The following is a 14123-nucleotide window of genomic DNA, read 5'->3' as shown; positions in this document are numbered from 1 at the left end:
GATGCACATGGAATGGTAGAGCTCTACTTCCTGCCATAGAGAAAGACTTACTGCAGCAAAAGGACAGACAAGGGGACTCACTTGGTAAGGGAACCAGGGGTTGTGCCTCCCTCCATATTTAGTCTTCAGAACCCCTCTTTGCGGACCTATCTTGTAGTAACATCAGCAAGACAAACAAAAGAATAAGCAATAATGATTTACACAGAAAACAAGGAAGTAAAAGGGACTTTGTGGGCCAGGATAGCACAGGTCTGTTATTTCAGTAGACTTGGCTTATTTTTATTTGAGATGAAGTCTTGCTCTATTGCCCAGGCAGGGGTGCAGTGGTGTGATCTCCACTCACTGCAACCTCCGCCTCCGGGGTTCAAGCGGTTCTCCTGCCTCAACCTCCCAAGTAACTGGGGCTACAGGCGTGTGCCACCACACCTGGCTAGTTTTTTTGTGTTTTTAGTAGAGAAGAGTTTCCACCATGTTAGCCAGGATGGTCTCTATCTCCTAACCTCGTTATCCACCTGACTCGGCCTCCCAAAGGGATTACAGGCATGAGCCACCGCAGCTGGCTGGCTTATTTTTAAATACAGCACAGAGGAAAGAGACAGAAATCCACTAAAATGTTCTGATGAAAAGACTTCCCTGACTGACAAGAATGAACTCCTCCTTTTCTCAAGAGAATCCCAGGGTGGTGCCAAATCCTATTATGAAAAAACTCTAAGGAGTTTCTGCAATACTTGACACTTTATCCTCTGTTATACAGAAAAGAACCCTGAATTCAGAGACAGTGTGGACTTGCTGAGTCTCCTGAGGTAATACATAAGCAAAGCCAGAAGTACCACTCAGTCCAGCCTCTCAAAATCAGGCCAGTGCTCTTTGCACTGTAAGATATTTGGAGGAGAGGATATTTTGTTTAAGGCAAAGCCTTAATCTTCTCATTTATAAGACTCATGCTCCTCATCTGCTTCAAAGGCCTCAATAATTCCCCATCACATATAGGATAAAGTCATAGCTCATTCATAGAATTTCCAAAGCTCTTTATGATCTTGTCCTTCTTATGTCTTCAGCTTCATTATTCATTACAACACCCCTGCCTGAAATATATGCTTTAGCAACACAGAACCTCTTGGAGTTTCCTGATCAAACCATGCCATTTCATGCCTCTGTAGCTTTGATCACACTCTTCCCTCTTCCTGCAGCACTTTTCCTTACCTCTCAGCCTGGTCATGCCAGCTCACCCTTCAAGTGCACTCCGGCTCCACAAGATCCCCATCCAACCCTCAAGCTGGGTCTGGAGTCCCTTCTATCTCCACATCACTCTGGGCTCAGCTCTGACATTGCACTTACAACATGGTGTTGGTATCATGGTATAATCTTGCTTCCCACTCCACCTCCACTAGGTATGAAGATATTTAAAGAAGAAATCAAGTTTTGTATATATCTCTTTCCTGCACCTGGCACAAGGATCTTCCATAAAAGGTGTGCAAATATTTGTTGAATGGAATCAAACCGAACCAAAAAGAACTACAAGGAGGCCATGAAGTCCAACAACATCCCCAAAGGCAGATGATGCCTACACTTTCTTCAGTCCCAGCTTTAAGACACCCCAGGGTCTTAAAGGGTTAAAATCAGACTTCAAAACTCCAGCCAGGGCTACTTGCTTCAGCACAAAATTTAAGAGAGCATAAAAAATTTAAAAAAATTTTTTTTAAAACCCACAGTAATCAACATAAATATTTTCACAAATCAAAATTAATTAATTGGCTGGGCACAGTGGCTCAAGCCTGTAATCCCAGCACTTTGGGAGGCCAAGGTGGGCGGATCACGAGGTCAGGAGATCGAGACCATCCTGGCTAACATGGTGAAACCCCGTCTCTACTAAAAAAATACAAAAAAAAAAACTAGCCGGGCGAGGTGGCGGGCGCCTGTAGTCCCAGCTACTCGGGAGGCTGAGGCAGGAGAATGGCGTGGACCCGGGAGGCGGAGCTTGCAGTGAGCTGCAGGCGGCCACTGCACTCCAGCCTGGGAGACAGAGTGAGACTCCGTCTCAAAAAAAAAAAAAAAAAAAATTAATTAATTAATTTAAAAAATCAACTAATTGGTTAACACCTATGTGCAGGTATTTGAGAAGCCCTCCCGAGGGTGAAGAATTTGGCATCTGACTGCGCTATGACTCCCGGAGGGGCAGCCGCAACATGCACGGGGAATACCAAGACCTGACCACCACGGGCAGTGTCACCCAGTGCTACCCAGACATGGGATCCCCACACCATGCCCCGCCCACTCCATCTAGCTTATGAAGCTGGAGGAGATTGTCCCCAGCAGGTGCCACCAGCCCATAATCAAGCAGTTCCACAACTCCAAGAACAAGTTCCCGCTGCTCCACTGGGTCCTGTGCTGTCAAGGCAAGCCATGCTTCGCCACCAGGAGACCCAACACCTTCTTCTAGGTGCCAGGCCCTCTCACCCAGGTGTGCCCCAATTAAACTCAGGAACACCCTGGTTTAAAAAAAAAATCAATTAATTTATTTTTTCAATTAATTTTGATTTGTAAATTACTTGATGAACAAGGTATCAAAATTTAACTGTCTAACTCCTATTCTGAGAGGGAATCTCAAGATACTTGATGTCTACACTTACCCAGGAGAAAGACCTGGGTTTACTCTAACGTCTTCTCCACTGAGAGCTTTGGGCTAACAAGGGCAATCTTGGCATATGCTTTGCTAATGCCTCTCATCACATCTGCACTGAAGGTTAACAGATGATATCATTCTCTGAATCCCCAAGTCCACACCATCCCCTGGCAACTGTGACATATACGTGTACCAACGTGGGTGCCTCTCCCTCTGCAGTCTATGAAAAACTAGAAATAAGAATGGAGGAGCAGTCCAGAAACTGATCCATTATTTGGGGGAATTTTCAGGACTCTAGCCCTTTGAAAGTGAACCCAAAGATGGCTCACAGAAGAAAATGAAGTCTCTGGAACTGACTTCCTGATCAGCACTGACATTTCTGGATAGACCTGTAGCATACCTCATCTTTCTGTGAAGAGGAGAGGCATAAAAGCCTTTGGAAAGGCTGTACAAATGTTGAGTAACTTTTAAAATGCCAAAGTCATTAGTTGATTATAAATCATGAGCAAGGAAAAGAAAAATAAGAGAGAAAGTGGAGAGATAAGAAAAAGAGGAAGGAGAAAAGGGAAAGAGGAAAACTAATAAGGTAAAAACTGATTAAAGGGGAATAAAAGATCCAGATATAATTTATTTTCATTCAATGATTCATGCATTCATCTAGCAAACATTCATTGGGAATCATCTATATTCCAGCCACCAAGCTAGGCACTGAGGATAAAAATGGATGACGGCACAACCTTCCTTCATGAGGCTCCAGGCTGGCTGAAATGAACAGCTGGCAGACAGTACCCAAGACAGCAAGGGCTGTGACAAAGGTAAACTGGGAGAAGTAGAGAGAATCCTAGAAAGGAACATTGAACCCAGCCAGATCCATGAGTGATGACTCTTGAGAAACCTCTCAGAAGCTAAACAGGGTAGGTCTGGTTAGTACTTGGATGGGAGACTCTTGAGAAACCAAGTTGAAAGGGGAGAAAAGAGTGTTCCCGCTATGATGTAGCTCTGTGTGTTCTGAGGGCAGCATGACAGGGCATGGGAGGCTGGGGGATGAATCCATCTGCAGTATGACCAGATTGAATAAAGCAGACGGTGAAGGGAATTGCACATTATTTGTAGGCAAGAACTAGGTCTTATTCATCTCTCTATTCCCACCTCACAAGGTATAATAGATAATCCCTATATTTTATTAAATTTATTCCTCAAGCTAAGGAATGGCCTGCTTTATTACAATGCCCACTGATACTCCCTGAGAACAAGCGCTGTCTTCTATGGTTCTGTTGTATCTGCCAGCACAGATATAGGACTGGGCATATGGTATATATTAAATCAACATCCTTAAATTGGTTTGACCTGTGGCCAACATCGTATGCCGCACACACATCAGCCATTCCTCTGGAGTTGCCTCCGAGAAAACCCCATTTGCTTCAAATGCAGGATGGTAGAGTGCTGATGGAGGATGTGGGTCTCTCTCCCCTGCCCAGGGAATGGGCCATGGCTCATCTCCTCTAAGCTTTTTCTCTTTCATATGGTTGGTTTAGAGGAGAATATGAACCCATATCAGCAATAGAAAACCTGAGAGGACATCTGCAGGATTTTGGAAAAAGATATTCTCCAGAAGTTAAAAAATAATTTAAAACAAAACAAAAATATTTCCTGTGTTTGGATATTGTCATATGAAGACACAATTTTGGGTCCTCAGTGACTGGTAAGCCACCGGATGAACTCTATGGACCCCCCCACCTGTGAACTTTCAAATAAGTGAAATAATGAATATCTTCACTTATAAAAGTCACTTTCAGTAAATTCAGATGTGACAGAGAAAAGAAAATTTTGCACCTCCATGTGCTCTCTTCCCAAGTACTGTGGTCTTAAAAAATAGGAAAGAAATTGATTTCACAAACAAACCAGAGAGACAGCTCACCAGGAGAATCCTGCCGTCCCATAGAAACTAAGAGACAGTGCCGTCCTACAGACATTCAGCTCATAATGCCCTCACTCAGCGCTGAGCCAGAATAGAGCAGTATAAATGGTTTTACTTTAAGTAAAAATTATGGTGATCAGTGGAGAAAAACAATCTCAATTGTCATTAATTTATGTACTGCTACATTTACCAATAAATATTTTACACTATTTAGAAGAATAACACAAAGCCGTTATCTCACCCACAGTAATAATAAATGAGCAGTTAAAGAAGGCAGGATGTGATGTACCTTGATTTTCCTTTAATGATCCTTTGAAATGAAACATTGAGTAATCCCCTGTTGTTGAAGACATTTCTATTAAAAAAAAAAATGTATCTACCAAGCTTGCAAGGAGACGCAGGGAGTTGGAAGAACAGTGTTTTACATAGTCTGCGGGGTTTTGAACTGCAATTTTCTCAAATAGCGTTTTGAATGTGTCACTCCCTGCTTTAAAATCTTCTATGTATCCCTGTTGCCTTCCTCCTCCCAACTCCTTATCAGGGTATGAAAATGACGCCCTTTACGTCACTCTGCCTCTGGAGGCTCAGCTGCAGCCACTCCTCCTACCGCAACACTCCATGCCAATGATACAGAACCAGTTATTATGCACCAAGAGCATCACGGGTACCTCTGCTCTCAAGTCTGGGCTCAGGCTGACGCAGGCTTAAGTGTCATTTCTCCCCACTCGTTGTAGCATATGTTAATTCTCAGCTCCAGCTCCTTTTCTATATGGTTTTCCCAGCTAACCTACCTTCCCAGCCCCCATTATACACAATTGCCACATATGTCTGCTCATGTTGGGCTCTGCACAACTCCAGGGCTGCTGTTCACAAAGACTACAATGTGATTGGTGCCCCACCAAGTGGGGCGCTGTGGCAGCCTGGCCTCTCCAAGAACACAATTATTTGTTCTAATTCGTTGTCCAACAAGGCTTTGTACACACCTTTTATTAAAATTCTTACTTGATCCTGGTTATTTTCTTACATCTCTGTTCTCATTGTCTATTTTGGGGGTAACAAACTACCTCAAAACTTAGTGCCTTAGAACAATGGCCTTTTAATTCTAACTGTGGATTTTGTGGGTAGGTAAATTTGGCTAGAACTTGGCTGGGAGATTCTTCTGCTTCCCATGGTATTAACTGAGGTCACTGAGTGCCACTCAACTGGCAGATGCACTAGACTGGAGGGTCTGTGATGGTTTCAATCACGTCTGGCGCCTTGACAGGTATAGCTAGAAGACTGGGCACACTTGGACTATTGACCAGAATGCCCACATATGTATTTTTCAGCATAATAGTCTTAAGGTACTTGGACCTCTTCCACGGCAGCTGGCTTCCCCTAGATCAAGTATTCTACAAGAACTGGGTGAAAGTTGCAAGGCTTCTTTTGTCTTAGCCTCAGAAGGTCAAACATCACTTCCGCCACATTCTACTGATTAATCAAATCAATCTGGATGCTAGTCCAAATTCAAGGGGAGGGGAGTTAGACTCTACCCCTCAACTAGAGAAGTAGAAAAGAATTTTCAGCCACCTTTAATCTCCCACACTCACTTTAGACTGTGAGCTCCTCTAGAGCAAGATGTTTGACTCATTCCTCTTGCTCTCCCCTGATCCTAGCATGGGGTGTCTCACACAGTAGTCATTCAGGAAACTATGGAATGATATGAGATGGGATTCAAACTTAATATGCAATCTGACAGAGTCTTGCCATTCTGTTCTTGATGCCAAGATGTAAAGTCCATCCCAGTGAGAACATTGTTACAGAAGTTTACAAGGTGCACAGCTCAATTTTTCTGTCAATCTAGCAACTGAGCAAGCAAATATAGAGTGCCAACTATGTGTCAGTATTTTAGTATGTCTTTTGTGTTGTTATTTTTCAAGCTTAAGATTGGGTAATTTATAAAGAAAAGAAGTGTATTTAGCTCATATTCTGCAGGCTGTACAAGAAGCACAGCCCCGGCATCTGCTTTTGGTGAAAGTGTCAGTCTACTTCCACTCACGGTGCAAGGCAAGAGGAGCCTGCATGTGCAAATCACAGGGTAAGCGAGGAAGTGAGAGAAGGAATGGAAGTGCCAGGCCTTTTCAACAACCGGTTCACGTGGGAACCAAGAGTGACAACTCACTCACTGCTGCGACAATGGCACTCAGCCATTCATGGGGGATCTGCCCCTATGATCCAAACACCTCTCATTCCATGGTTTCCTGAATGCCTATTCTGTGCAAGGCCCCAGGGCCCCATCGGGCCCCAACTCCAATATCAGGGTTCAGATCTCAACATGTGACTTGGTGGGGGCAAACAAATCATATTCGAAACATGGCAGTCAAACACAGTGTGAAAAAATAGGCACCACTGGCTGGCACAGTGGCTCACACCTGTAATCCCAGCACTTTGGGAGGCTGAGGCAGGCAGATCATGAGGTCAGGAGATTGAGACCATCCTGGCCAACATGGTGAAACCCCGTCTCTACTAAGAATACAAAAAATTAGCCGGGCATAGTGACACGTGCCTGTAATCCTAGCTACTCAGGAGAATCATTTGAACCCGGGTGGCAGAGGTTGCAGTGAGTTGAGATCACACCACTGCACTTTAGCCTGGGCAACAGAGTGAGACATCATCTTAAAAAAAAAAAAAAAAAGGACCTTTGATCCGTCATAGTCTTAAAGTGGAGGGGAAAAAAGGATCCTATAATCACCCTCTCAATTTTCTCCACGAGTCTAGACCCAATTTTACTAGACTGGGGAAAAACATAGTCCATCCCATTGCACTTTGAGTAGTGCCCCTGATCTCACAGAAATAGAGTGCCCTGCCAGATTGAAAGAACAAGCCCATAACATTCTATTTCTTAGCCTCTAAAGAGTAAGACAGAACCTTTTCCAAACTCATGAGCCGAGAGCACAGGATACAGCTCATAGCTCAAGAAAACCATATTGCCAAAAATAAATTTGTTCTTCCAGTCATGCAGTTTGAACACTCACTAGAGATGGTCCATTGGTTAAATAAAAGACATTATTAAATTTGAAGTTGGTAATGAATGACTGAAGGGAGCACTAATCACAAACTTCAATTACTAAAAATGGTTATATAACACCAAAAATAGTGACCAGCCACTCTGTCTTCACACAAGAGGGAACAGGCAGAAACTGCATGATTAGAAATTTAGTCTAAGTTGAAGGAAAACATTTCCTGGCAAGGTTGAAATGGGTTCGTAAGAAAGAAGTGTTTAAAAAGACTATGGGCTGAATAACTGTGATATTTGTTTCAATAATGATGGGGGTTGGTGTGGAAATAGTGAAGACATATAAGAAAGAAATCTGCTATCACTACAGAAGCTGGGTGGTAGGTAATGTGGTTTTGTAACAAAATGTTAAGATATAAAATAAAACCAAATAAAATAAATGGCATATACTATTTTCTGACTGGAGTATCTTAGATGGAACCTTGAAAACAACCTCACCAGGATCTTTGCTCATAGTTCTCCAACCCCAGAATTTTACAAATGTCCCAATCATACATTGAGTCTTATATAATGAATTGTCAAGGATATCAGTGATCCTCCTTGGTAAAAAGGGTATTGATGGTCTAGCACAAGGTAAAGATAGAATGTGGTCTATTTTTCATTTATTTGGTAGATGTTTGTTGAGCATTTACCATGTACCAGGCACTGTGCTAGATGCTACAAATACATAGATAGCATGTATATAGACAATCCTTGTTCTCACAAAGCTTCAAAGTTAGTTGGGGAGGAATGTATTGTGCAGAGTCACCCAAATATAAAAGTGCAACTGGGAATAGGTGCTGAGTTTATTGTGACATGTGAGCATAAAATAGAGTTATTTGATGTGAATCAGAAAAGGACCCCTTCAGAAGCAACACTTAAGCTGAGAGCTGAAAGATAAACAAAAGTAAACTAGCAGAAAATGGAAAAGAAAACTGCTCAGGGCAAAAGAGGCTAGTATGCAAAGTCCTGTGGCAAAGTTGAGGGACATTCAGAAGGCTAGTGAGGCTGAGGCACAGAAAGAGACAGGTAGAAGGAGACAGGGAGAAAAAGAGAGAAGAGAAAGGGTTAAAAATGTAAGTTTAATTCAGATCAACTTTAGGCTAATTTCCACAACCTCTATAACACCCAATTTCCTCATCCACATTATTGGACTAATACTTGTACCTAACTCTTGGACAGTTGGGTTAGAAATACCATAATAAATGTAGAAATGCTTAGCTTACTGCCTGGGTCACACTAAATGCTCAATAAAATGTTGACAGATAAATAAATAGGCTATGGCTATGACGGACAAACGGTGAATAATCTGAAAATAGGTCTGAAGATCCTTTGAGATACATCTTACCAGATCAACTTTCCACCAGGATCACAATGTTCCCAATTTAGCAGAATACTCTTAAGGAGAGAGAAAAAAAATAAACAAAACATCTAAAAAGGATGAGATTGCATCCTCTGGGCAGAAACAATTTTGAATCCTGTGCTTTGTCAACAATGCCCGGCACGTTCGTGGTCTCTCTATAAATTGCAAAGTCTCCAGTCATCATAATAATGACAGCAATCAACAACCTCACATGCCTGAAAGATTCTCTGTTTTCTTTTAAATGATGCTGATCGGAAAGCAGGCTCCATCTCTATTTCTAGGAAGGCTGTGAAGTCTTTCTCAAGCACAGTTGACAAATTATAGCACAAAACTTGCAGGTTAGAATTAAGGATTACTGAAAGGAAGTGGCAAACAGTTTTCAGCTTTTCTAAAAGGATTCTAAACATAGCAAGTAAATAACACTTCCAGGTGTCTACCACCCAAGGCTCACACTGTCGTCAAGGAAATGGGTTGCTGCCTTCTTCCTTCAACCAGCAGCTGCCACTTGCTGCCTTCATCCCCTCTGAATGCACCACCTCCAAAACATACATCCGAGACGGGCGGATCACGAGGTCAGGAGATCGAGACCACCCTGGCTAACACAGTGAAACCCTGTCTCTACTAAAAAATACAAAAAACTAGCCAGGCGTGGTGGCGGGCGCCTGTAGTCCCAGCTGCTCGGGAGGCTGAGGCAGGAGAATGGCGTGAACCCGGGAGGCGGAACTTGCAGTGAGCTGAGATCCGGCCACTGCACTCCAGCCTGGGTGACAGAGCGAGACTCTGTCTCAAAAAAAAAAAAAAAAAAAAATGAGCATTCAGGACAGGGAGGCTTGTCCCTGCCTCGACAAGTCACCTTCTTTCCAAAAACACTGGGAAGATGCCCTTTTCCCAGCTCATTCTCAGCAAGCTAGTCTAAAGCAGAAGTATGACGCAGGAATGATTTGACCCTGCTGTCTTTGTGCCTCTCATTTCAGGGACTCATGTTATGTCATGGGTACTCCACTACTTGGGTACTCTTTAAAGTAGTGGGTAATGGTCTTCCCTACCCCAATCTGAAGTGCTGTTTTCAGAGATGTTCTGTACAATTTGAGGGTTAAGAAATAGGCATCAAGATATGAACTGGCATCCCATGTAGACAACAGCGTTTTATATATATATATATATATATATATATATATATATATATATATATTTTTTTTTTTTTTTTTTTTTTTTTTCGAGACAGGGTCTTGCTCTGTCACCCAGGCTGGCATGATCACAACTTACTGAAGCCTCAACTGGATTGCAGCCCACCTTCCCAGGACCCTCCTACCTCAGCCTCCCGAGTAGCTGGGACTACAGGAGTGTACCACCACACCTGGCTCATTTTTGTATTTTTGGTAGAGACAGGATTTCAACCATGTTGCCCAGGCTGGTCTCAAACTCCTGAGCTCAAGCAATTCACCCACTTCAGCCTCCCAAAGTAGTGAGATTAACAGGCGTGAGCCACTGCATCAGGCCAATATTATGATTATTACCATTCAGTGTCTACTTTGTTTCAGACACCATTTACTGCTTAATTCTTAAAACAAAATTCTCATCTTAAAATTTAGATATCATTATTCTTATCGTAATGATAAGGAAATTGAGGCCAAGAGAAGTTGAATAATTTACTCAAAAGCAAATGTAAACTTTCTTACTATTTTACAAATTGAATTTTGAAATATAGCAAGTTTTAAAAAAAAATAGGACATTGTAAAATAGCCAAATTTATTTAGTGGAAACTTTTTGACTCTAAAATCCAAACTGATGATTTTAAAACTTGTCCACAAATGTTTTGTCACGTGTACCACCAAGATATGGTATCTATGTCACCTACTCTTAAATCTTAGCCAATCTTAGTAACTCTCTTAGTACCAAATAGAATGCAATGGAAATAACATTGCTTACCTTTCAAGACTAGGTCATGAAAAGCAATGCAATCCTGGGGTACAGTTTGAGGATTAAGAAATAGGCATCAGGTCACTGAGATACTTGCATCTGAAGCCCTAAGTCTCCATGTAAGAGGACTGACTACCATAAGGAAGCCATGCCATAACAAAGCCCAGGTCATATGGAAAGACCCATATGGTACTCCAGTAGACAGTCAATTAAGCTCTCAGCTGAACTGGGATCAATTGGCATTAAATGTCAACCAAATAATGGAAAGGAGCAATCTTAGATGTCCAGACCAATTGAGGCTTCAGATAATTGCAACCCCAGCCAATTTCTGACTGCAACCATACAAGAGACACCAGGAAAGAACTGCCCTGATGACTTGTTTCCAAATGCGTGACCACCAAAATGTGAGAAAAATAAAATGACTCTTTCAAGCCACTGAAATCAGGATAATTTCTTACCAGCAATAGTGACTAGAATGCAAAGCAATCTCAACAGGAGATCAATAAAAAGCATTGAAAATCTGGTTTCTAAAAACTGAATTTGGAATGCATGACAGTGAAAAAGAAAAAAACCTATACCAAGCATTTAAACTGCAAAATCTCCTAAAGATTTTAGTAAGTTTCTCTCTTACTCAGGTGTTTCTGCAAAAGATGACATGATAGAGATAGAGAAACATTAGACTGGGAGGTGGTAAATCCAGTTCTAATCCTCATTTTTCCATAATGACTTTAGATAAGCCATTTACTTTCCCTCGACCCCACTTGCTTTCCTCATGTTTCAATTAAGAAAACAAGAAGACATGATTTTTCAGGCCTCTTCCAGTTCCATAACCTGATGATGTTCTATGATGTCAAACTGGAGTCAATAGAAGAAGATATTCATGCTAAGAAGCCAACTTTCCATTTTTGGCAGCGTGTCAGACTCTGAAGATGAAGAATGAGAGAGAAAGTGGCAGTGTATGTTCATCTGCTGGAAATATGCCCAGGAGTCTCACAGGACAGGTGAGCCCTCAGAAAGCTCTTCTAAAGGTGTCCCTCATGCTCCAGGATAGAGTGAGGCATATAAAAGAGGCCAGTGTGGACTTCAGTTCAAGATCCCTGCCCTTTCCCCTACCCACACCACTGCTGACCTTTGTTAAGACAGCACCATGACATTTTAAAGAACAGCTCTACAGTTGGCGTATTTCCCAAGAAGGAGTAATTTTTTCCCTTTCAGTTCACATATGTTAGCCAGGAGCCTCTGGGGTGTAAAGGTATCCCAGCATTCATCCTCCCATTCCACAATTTTAAATTTATGCCTTTCTGTCCACCCCACCCACTCTCTCTCAAAACCACTCTGTTAGCTATCTTCTCAGTAGAATCTATCGACGAATTGCTTCACCCTAATGCAGGGTTTCTCAAGCTCAGCATTATTGGTATTTGGGGGCAGATAATTATTTTTTTAATGGGAAAGAGGGAGGCCTCCCATATATTGCAAGACGTTTAGCAGTATTCCTGGTCTCTACCCACTAGAGACAAGCAGCATAACCACCCCACCATTGTCAGCCCCAGTTGTAACAACCAAAAATATCTACAGATGTTGCAAAATACAAACGTGGCCATTAATTACTAATGCATTAATTACTCATACCTACGTAATATACTATTCTTACCAGTAAACCTAATGGAGATAATGAAATAAATCAAAAGAATAAAAGTCTTCTTGTTTCAGCAATCAGTTAAAGCCAAGTCAGGGAGATACTTTAGGGCTTGGAGCTTTATGGGGCCTCCCACAAATCATTCCTCCAAGACAACCACCTACCTTCCATTTTCACTCAAAGCCAGGACTCTATTTTTCTGAATCAGATATAAGACCAATCAGATTCCTATACACACAAATACACACACACAGAGGGCTAAGTGACGACCTAGTTAAATTTAGCAAGTTTCATTCTATAGATATATCCAGCATCTGCTCAATTATTTGAAAATAAATCAACAACCAGGAATTAAATTGAGGGTGTGGCTTTGATCTAGAATGAGACATTATATTCATTTTTGAATGATTATTAATTCATATTCCTGCTACAGTATTTGGTTCTATTGAAAGAAAGCATCCACCACATTCTAGGCGATAAAGACTAAGATTTTCTTTTCGTTTTATTGTCAGTGTTCTCCCCTATTTATCCATGATTGGCTTCGTTATTGAAGCACTGTGTTAATATAATCGGGAGATATTTATTGAGTGGCAATACTGTCAAGAACTGGAGATGCAATTGTAAATAGGTCAGTAAGGTCTCTGTTCTCACAGATATCTCGGCCTAGGAAGTGTCTGCTCAACTAATGTTTCAGGTATGGTAAGATTAATAGCTATAATTGTCATATACCCCAGTTCCCTTCATTCTGCTACATAAGTATAAATTAATTCCCCAGATCTAGTAAATGAGCTCCTTTGGCTAAAGAAAAAGAGATAAAGAAAGGGAACATAGATAAGTTAGCATAACTTACATGCAAACTTTCTTGCCTCCATTAATAAAATAAGGCACAAACACCGTAAGGTTGAACTGGGATGGAAGAAATGAGGTGTCACCATGCGAGGCAGGGCACCTGTATCTCAGAGATTTATTCTCTGCATCTGGGATCCAGCTTCCTCCCAAGCTACTCATACAGTAAGTTAGAACCAAGACATAAACTTTGCAAATATCTCCAGAATTCCAAGTTTTACCACGACATGTAATGTGGTTTGGCTGTGTCCCTACCCAAATCTCCCTTGAATTGTAATACTCTCCACCTGTCTAGGGGAGGGCCAGGTGGAGATCATTGAATCATGGGGGTGGTTTCCCCCATACTGTTCTTGTGGTAGTGAAGAACTCTCATGAGTTCTGATGGCCTTGATAAATGAGAGTTCCCCTGCACAAGCTCTCTTGCCTGCCGCCTTTGCTTCTCCTTTGCCTTCTGCCATGAGTGTGAAGACTCCCCAGCCATGTGGAACTGTGAGTCCATTAAACCTCTTTCCTTTATAAATTACCCAGTCTCCAGTATGTCTTTATTAGCAGCATGAGAACAGACTAATACAACATGAAACTAATTGGTAAATAGACAAGTAAATTTGTAAGGTATACAGGTGAGTTAAGATAATGTTACCCACTAAAACACCCCCCCCCCAAAAAAAAACATATGAATGGCCCAATCACAAAAAAAAAAAAGGTTTTTAAAAATTCATAGAAGGTCCCAAAGAGATATTCTTAATTGGTGGGCAGGGCTTCTGTAAGTGGTTATTCAATAAC

General features: G+C 41.8%; 1 protein-coding gene across 5 annotated transcripts in view; it reads right to left on the bottom strand.

Moving 5' to 3' along the window:
- AGBL1 (AGBL carboxypeptidase 1) overlaps positions 1-14123 on the bottom strand; it is an 857161-nt gene that overhangs the window by 794315 nt on the left and 48723 nt on the right. The window lies entirely within an intron of this gene.

The sequence above is a fragment of the Macaca mulatta genome, chromosome 7, assembly GCF_049350105.2.
Source record: "Macaca mulatta isolate MMU2019108-1 chromosome 7, T2T-MMU8v2.0, whole genome shotgun sequence".
NCBI lineage: Eukaryota > Metazoa > Chordata > Mammalia > Primates > Cercopithecidae > Macaca > Macaca mulatta.
The sequence above is the reverse complement of the archived record's forward strand: the minus strand, read 5'-3'. Positions and strand labels throughout refer to the sequence as shown.